Source organism: Rhinolophus sinicus, chromosome 1 (assembly GCF_057876585.1).
Source record: "Rhinolophus sinicus isolate RSI-liver-muscle chromosome 1, RSI-T2T, whole genome shotgun sequence".
In the NCBI taxonomy this organism is placed as follows: domain Eukaryota; kingdom Metazoa; phylum Chordata; class Mammalia; order Chiroptera; family Rhinolophidae; genus Rhinolophus; species Rhinolophus sinicus.
Genome location: NC_142501.1, coordinates 71,010,682 through 71,019,451, shown reverse-complemented (window position 1 = coordinate 71,019,451; position 8,770 = coordinate 71,010,682). Strand labels below are relative to the sequence as shown.

At 33.7% G+C, this 8,770-nt stretch overlaps 1 pseudogene; it reads right to left on the bottom strand.

The window, feature by feature from the left end:
- Positions 1-7,674: 7,674 nt before the first annotated feature.
- LOC109456567 (protein SET-like) lies at positions 7,675-8,528 on the bottom strand (annotated as a pseudogene).
- Between the last annotated feature and the right edge of the window lie 242 nt (positions 8,529-8,770).

The following is an 8,770-nucleotide window of genomic DNA, read 5'->3' as shown; positions in this document are numbered from 1 at the left end:
GTGCAGGATAGTTATACTTAATTTATTGAGCAGTTACTATGAGTAGAACACTGTTCTAATTCTTTTATATGTTTAATATCATTCAAGTTATCAAGACTACATTCCAATAAATTTAATTAAAAAAAAAAAGACTACATTAATACTAACGACCTTGGTAAGGTAAAGAAACTGAGGCACAGTGAGGTTAAATACTTTGCACATATCAGAATTATAAAGTACTAGAGCTAGGATTGTTGAACACTGGGGTTTTTGTGCCAAACTTCATGTTGATGGAAATATCATAAAGGGTTCTGATCAAAAATTCAAAGTTCACTTCAAATTGTTGACCAAAAGCCAGAAGGACCAATCACAGTTAATGAAAGAATCAACCTACTTACTCAAGCACAATATTTATTTTGACAATCCCTTAATTGCACTGGCTTGGCACATGATAAACAAATTAATATCATTGGTCCTATGTCTTTTTTCATTCTTAAAATAATCCATTCTCAAAAATCTCTTTGACCTTTGCCTCTCCTTTCTTCTCTCCAAGAATTCCCACTAGATGTATGTTGGAGAATTGCATTTGATCCTCCATGCCTCAATTGCTTTTATTTTGCAGCCTTTTTTCCATTACTTTGCCTTCTATGAGATTATACTGAAATAACAGATATTTATTGCGTACCTGCTTGGCACCAGGCACTGTACTTAACATTTTACACATTTGAAATTAAAAACAATATAATTTACATTAGCACCCCCAAAAATGAAATACTTAGATATAAATCTAACAAAATATGTACAAGATCTATATGAGAAATACTACAAAACTCTGATGACAATATCAAAGAACTAAGTAAATGAAAAGATATTCCATGTTCATGAATAGGAAGACTCAATATTGTCAAGATGTCAGTTCTTCACAACTTGATCTATAGCTTCAATACATGTTATAAAAAGCAAGTTACTTTGTGGATAACAACAGATTCTAAAGTTTATATAGAGAGACACAAGGCCTAGAATAGCCAACACAAATTTAAAGAACAAAGTTAGAAGACGGAAATTACTTTACTTCAAAACTTATTATAAAGATATAGTAAATAAGGCAATGCAATATGAGCAAGAGGATAGACAAATAGATTAATGGAATAGAATAGAGCCCAGAAATAGACCTGAATAAATATAATCAACTGATCTTTGGCAAAGGAGCAAATAGAGAAAAGATAGTATTTTCCACAAATGGTTCTAAAACAACTGGACATCTACCTGCAAAAAAATGAATCTAGACACAGACCTTACACCCTTCACAAATATCACTCAAAATGGATCACAGGCCTAAATATAAAACTGTAAAATTCCTAGAAGATAAAATAGGAGAAAACCTAGATGATCTTAGTATAGTGATGACATTTTAGATACACACAAATGCATGATCCATGAAAGAAATAATTGATAAGCTGGACATCATTAAAATTTTCTGCTCTGAAAAAGACACTGTTAAGAAAATGGAAAAGACAAGTCATAGACTGAAATAAAATGTTTGCAGAAGACATATTTGTAAAGGAACATTAAAATATACAAAGAACTTTTAAACCTCAATAATAAGAAAACAACCCAATTGGAGGGAGAGATGGATAAATAGGCAGAGCACAAAGGTTTTTTAGCACAATGAAACTATAGTGGTAGATACATGTCATTATAAATTTATCCAAATCCATATAATGTGTAATGTCATAACTGAACCTCAATGTAAACTATAGACTCTGGGTGATAATGATTTGTCAACGGGGGTTCATTCGTTGTAACAAATGCAGCACACTGGTGGGGGATGTTAATAATAGGGAAGGTATATATGTGTGGGAGCAGAAGTATATGGAAATCTCTTGTACCTTCTGCCCAATTTTGCTGTGAACCTAAAATTACTCTAAAAACTAAAGTCTCTTTTAAAAAGTATGAAGAGGATTAGGGGTGAAAGCTATGTTTTAAAGTTAGAGATCATTTACAGAAGTGAAAAGCTATGTGAAACAAACCAAAACTACTTTCATATGGTACCTATAGAATTAATTCAGCTTTAAAAAAGTGTTTGTTGAAATTCCAATACAGCCAGTTGTAACACAGTGAAAGGACTATTGGTTTGGACTCAGAAGAACTAAATATAATTCCCAGCTCTGAAACGTGCGCTATCTTCCAGCTATTATTTACTTTGATAAATATAAACATCTTTTTTTACCAGATAAGGATAATTAATCTCTTTTTACATTGTAATTTGGCTAGTCAAGTGGAATCATATTTTGAAATTATCTAACATAGTTAAATGTTACATAATGTTAACTAAATAGTAATATATAGATAAATCAGTAATCAAATTAAAACCTATTAATGAGAAGAATCTCCAATAAACTCATGGGTGCCATATTTCTTTTTTTGTCTTAATGATTGACTAAACGTTTTTGAATTTGAAAACAATAGACATTCATTACCACGTAATTTTAGATGGTGCCCAGAATAAAGTTAAATGTTGAATAATAGTAAGAGAGTTTATGCAGCTTTCCTTTATTATCATGAGTTTTTTGACATGTTCTTTAACTTTTCATGTTCTTTTATTATCATTCAATAAATACACGATGGTCAAGATCATTCCATAGAATTGCCTCCATTTTAATTTAAAATTCATGTAGCTCATTATTATTTTTGCAATAGTGACAGTGTTTGGGCAATAACATGAAGGAATGCAATCTGCTAGGTGAGAACTCATTATATTAGATATAATGAAATTATTGTAAAGATATAATAAAACTTCAAGAATAAAATGATATTAGAAAGTTAAGATATTCAAAGTATCAAAATCTTTGGTGCTTCAATTATTTTCATATAATTTGCCTAACTCGTGAGAGTTAGGACTTAGGCTTTTTATTGGTATGCGTACTTCAATACACTATTTACAATTTGAGCTTCCACAATGTGCAGTGATAAACATATCTGTTAATAACTTAGTTACTTCTTGTTTGTTTTGATGTTTATTGTATAAAGGAAATCCTATAGTCTGCTCTTGAATAGACGGCAATTATCATAAAGTTAAGAAATTACTGTAACAAGGATACACAATTAATCAGTTTTATGTTTCATACTACCATGTGTATGCCCTGATGCGTTGCTTTCAGCAACATAACAGCTGTTCTTTAATGCATTATTTTATGTCTCCAAGTAATTCTTTCACGATGAATTACGGCACATTTGGCCAGAATTAATAATGCACCAAAAGCATGTATAAAAAAATAAGAAAAATATTTACTGAAGAGTCAAATTTGATTTGAGATCTTAAATTTCAAAAATAAATGAAAAGTATGATAACTTTTCAGCTAATTAAAATCCTACCTTGTAAATCTGTTCAATGGCCAGGAATAGTAGAATATGCACCTGAATGAGACATATTATATTCATTTAACAAACAGGAACTGTCTGCTTTTGGTCACAAGTTAGAATAATGGTTGTTGAAAGAACTACCCAAGTAAATACTGTTAAATTTGTAATTTTAACTTTACGAGACCTTCATGTCATGTATGTGCTGGCTCCTCAGTCCTTGTCACTTTTGAAAAAATGTCCAGTGATTTTACTTTTGTTACTTACTCTTACCTAAATGAACCCTACATAAGGATCTTGAGATGACTCATTTATATTGTAGTGAAAGTTAATTGAACTCAATTCACTTAGCAAGTATTCCTGGAATGTTGATGATTAAGGGAGACCGTTAGCCGTCTGATTCCAAAGAAGAGAAATAATCTACATAGTAATTTGAACAAGGAAAGTTTAATGTGAAGAACTATTAGCTATAACAAGGAATTGAAGTAATGTGGCATGAACTTATAAGAAGATAAGAAACATGAAAGAATCTAGGCACAGCTGACATCATAAACCACCACTTCTTCTATGACTGACGTATGTCATCCAAGGGAAAGGTACATAGGACTGACACACAGACAATATGGGAGGACACTGCCATGATTAACTGGATGGCAGAGAAGTCACTTTGGTGCAACACAGGCAAAACTTGCTGGGAACCCCCCTCTAGCACTTGCAGGATATCCACCCACTGAGGTTTCTAGGGAAAAGTTCTTTGCTGGGAGGTATCTCATTAGAGACAGTATGTATCATAAAACCATGCAAGGAGGATGCCTAGTGCAAGCTGTTGTCCAATGAATGATGCTGGCTTCTGTTGTCCAATGCATGATGCTGCAGGAGTCAGGACTGAGACGTTGCAACAGCAGCCAGATGCTGGAGAAGGTTTATATCCTATAGGATCCAGCTAAGGGGACTCACCCCCTACTGATGAAGCTGAACATAACACCAGCTGGTACAGCAAAAATATTTGCAAGGCACAAATTCATTTTTACAGAGCAAGCAAAAATTTTGAATTTGGAGGTGAGAGCCGATAAAACAATAAGTGGCAGAGTGACGTAAATGCACAAGGGCAATTATCTATGATTCCAGGTCAGTTAAGCTTTAATGAGATATTCATTCTATTAGGTGATAAGTACTATAAAAAAATAGCTAAAAGTAGGTTAAAGGTGATACCGGTGAGTGGGTGGTTTCCTGGAAGACACATGCCATAAACAGCCGTTGGATTTATAATACAGAGGGAAGAGCATGATTAAAGGAACAGCAGAGGATATAGAAGGAAATAAATACAAAATCCCAACTAGCTATTATATAGCTATTCAGTTTTTGATGACCTCTAACTCAAGTGATGGGTCTTACTTAATAGACAATTGGGACAACAAAAGTTTTTAAGTAAAGGGCTTAATAACTCAAAATGTTCTCTAGAAATATTTCTCCTATACAGTGAGCAAGACAGAGTCATTGCCATATCCCTGGGCCTTACCTCTTACTTATCGTGAAATAAGTAGTTTTATTTTTATTTAAATAAAATCTGCATAGAAAAGCAAATAAAAGACAGAATATGTAAAGTGGTGCTTGCTTAGAAATATGTTGAGCCTTTAAATCAGGCTGTAAGTTAGTAGCCTTTACTTTGCTCTATAATTGAAAGCAGAATCAGACATAGTTGATACAATACACAAAAATAATCATATTATGAAAAAGGAGGCCAAACGTAGATACAAAGAAGGAAACTATCCTTGACTACTATATAACCTTAAACATATTTTTTTTTCCACCTCACAGCAGTTAGGATAAGTAAGAGATAACAGGTGTTGCTAAGGATGTGGAGAAAAAGGAACCTTTGTGCAATGTTGGTGGGAATGTAAATTGGTGCAGCCACTACGCAAAAAAATATAAAGGTTCCTAAAACAATTTAAATAGAACTACCATATGATCCAGCAATCTGACTTCTGGGTACACATCTGAAGGAAATAAAATCACTATTTTGAACAGAAAAAATAAATAAAAGTAAAAATAAATTAAATAAACGTACATTTTTAAAAAAACATATGCTCATTGTTACATTCCAAAAATTGCAGGTGTTCAATATTCTTCTCTAGGAGCTTTAAGTTAATTGTGGTGAAGTTTTAAACTCAATATTACCAAAACTAAATATAGAGTGAAAATATATGAACTGAAGTCTAAACTATGCTCTCTATGTAATGTTATGTATAAAAGTGAACTTTAAAACAGAGATGTTAACATAGCACATGATTGCCATAGGGATAAAATGAAATAATGTAGATGAAACATTTTTATTAACTGGAAAGCACTAAACAAATACAAGGCATTTACTCTGACTTAATTCAACTGTGTTGAGGAATTCTAGTGTTCTAAATAACAGAGACTTATCTCCTGGAGAACCGATTTTCCAAAATTTTACCCAGTATACCTTTTATTAAGGCTATCATCCTCATGGATAGCCAGTCTCAAATCCATTTTTCTCCCCGATCTGAACAATGAAAAACATAGTGTCAAAGGTAAGGGTTTTGCTAGGTATTTCACAATCTCATAAGTATTCCATATTTGATCTTATAATTACTTTGATTTATGTTTTTTCAAATGAATATGCTTCAAAATATTTTTGACATTTTATTAAATGATTATCTGCATCCTCTCTTGTTTTTTATAGGTCTATTCATTGAAGTGACACTACAAATTTATTTTTAACTTTCCAAGATCCATTATTTTAAGACCCCTTTGACATATTTTACATTTTAAGTCATATAAATTTAATATCTGTTCTGAAATATTTATTTTTAGTTTAAATTTAAATAGGTTTAAATTTTCCTGCTAATTGATAAGCTAACAAAATAAATAAAAGCTTATGAAATCGGCATTATTTTTGTAGAAAACTGTTTTATATGGGTCACATATGTCAAGTAATGGAAATTAATGAATGTAATTTCTACTTCCATTAATTAAAAAATACATATATTCATCACTCAATTTGCATTTGCTAAGAGTCCAGCAATCATCGCTGTTTCAGATTATGTCTTACTAAAAGGAAATGAGCCTCATAATGTAGCCCCAAACTGGCATTTATCCCAGAAGTTGAAGGGGGATTTTGCTAGGATAAGAATAACAAAACAAGACTTGGTAGTTGAACCTTATACACTTCCATACAGTGTGTCTGTCTTGCATATAAGAAAAAAAATTGAATTGTTTAGCAGTGTGAAGGCCATTAACAAAATGCAAACCAGAGGATAAAATACAAAAGCCGAAAGTTGCTTATATTTATCCAGAATGAGCAAGTCACGCCTCTTTCTTTCTTTCTTTCTTTCTTTCTTTCTTTCTTTCTTTCTTTCTTTCTTTCTTTCTTTCTTTCTTTCTTTCTTTCTTTCTTTCTTTCTTTCTTTTGTGTGAGTACACATCTAGTTTTATTGTAACAAAGCAACTTGTACACTTTTAATGCTTAAAACTGAGCATCATCTTTCCTTTCCAGTGAAACAAAAAGAAAATTTAAAAATAAAGAGAGGAATAAAATTACAATAGAGGATGTCAATTCCGAATAAGATCCTACAGTTTCTGCTGATTCTCCCATCGAGTGGCAGAGCTCAAGTCATGATTAGAAGAAAATTTTATTTTAAAAGTGTCATCTTAAACTGCAAGGATGTCCATTAAACATCACAATTAAACATGCCAAAGGAGAAGCCATGTTGTCAAAATGCCTATTTAACCCAACCAAACATCTCAAATCCACCCTTTGCTGACCTTCTATAACTCCATGTTTTTTGTTTTTTCTTATTTTAAACAAGAAAAAATAGACAAATACATGTTGGTAAACACTAACTGTCCATATTCACATAGAGACACAGTGTAATCTCTGAGCCCAACAGAGAAAAGAGAAAAAAACTAGAATCCCATGCACTACTACACAGGGGCCTAGAACCCTCCAGCTTCCAGCAGAGATAAGGGAACAGAAGGTTTTTCTTTTTTCCCCGCAGAGCACGGCGGTGTTGATTTCATAAAGTTTTTGTTGAGACAGGAAGGGATAAAAATGAATCTGGAACAGAAAGGGACAGAGATTCTTTCCCCACTGTATTCTGCTGAAGTTATTTGCCCCCAAATAAGGTGAGAACCATGGTGTAAAGGAGAGAAAAGAGACCTCAAAAACAGGGCAACTGAGCGCGGGAAGGGGGCGGGGGGAGATTGCAACTTGCTCCCAGGGACTGGAGAAAATTAAAGAATGTTGGAATCCATCAATGTTCCATTAGTCATCTTCTCCTTCATCTTCCTTCATCCTCATCTCCTTCTTCATCAACTCTTCCAACCCTTGTTTTTCTTTTCCTTCTCCTTCTCCTTCTCCTCCTCCTCCTCCTCCTCCTCCTCCTCCTCCTCCTCCTCCTCCTCCTCCATCATCATTATCAACTTCTTCTTTTCCTTCCTCTTCTTCATCATCCATGTCAGGAACCAAGTAGTACTGTAGCGGATTTGGCCTACTTTCGTCTTTGATGACTTCTCCTGACTCATCTGCACCTGCATCAGAATGGTCAGTAAACCAGGTAAAGAAGCTCTCTGGTTCCTCATGCTGTCTCTTCCTGCTGGCTTTATTCTGTGTTTGATTTGAATGTTTTGTCAAATCCTTTCCAGATTTCCATTTGATTTCAGCGGACTTTGAAGATGGATCACCACTCTCATTCAGGTGAAATTCTTTGGAGAGAATTTTATTTTCGAAGTAAGGATTTTCATCAAAACAAAAATCTATTCTGTAACCTGATTTAATATCTTCAAATTCTGTCACTTCAACTCTTGTCAAATAATGCAGCACGTCTTCATGTTCTTCCCCAAGCAGTGCACACATCTGTGGATGGTTGACAAATTTTGTTACCTAAAAATTTGGGATTTTGGTGATCAATTCTGAACTCTTCTGAAAAAAAGGTTGGCGGAGTTTGTTGTATTTCTGTTCTACTTTCAAAATCTCCTCACTGGCTTGTTCATTAAATCTGTCTATTTCATTTTGTACTTCATCAATATGTCCAATTGCTTCTTGCTGTTCTTTTTCTCCCTTCAGCAAGTCAAGAGAGGTTCGACGTCTTCTCCGGCTTGGGGGTAGGAGGCAGTCTCAGTTTCTTCTTTTGAGGTGGGAGTGAAGACTGGCATTTGGGGACCATACTGTGAGGACAGTCAGAGAATGAGACCCGAGGGAAGATGAACATCTGGAAGAAGCTCAGAACTGCCCCCTTAGTCTGATTGTAGTTGAAGTAAACATGAGGGCTGCAAGAAGGAGGATGATCTTGAAATAGAATGACAGTATAATATTATGAAAAGCAAAAGATACCATCAAATAATTGAAGGAAGCCAAAATGCAAATATCAGTGTTTGATGCCATTTACAAGTATTTTATTGGCTCACA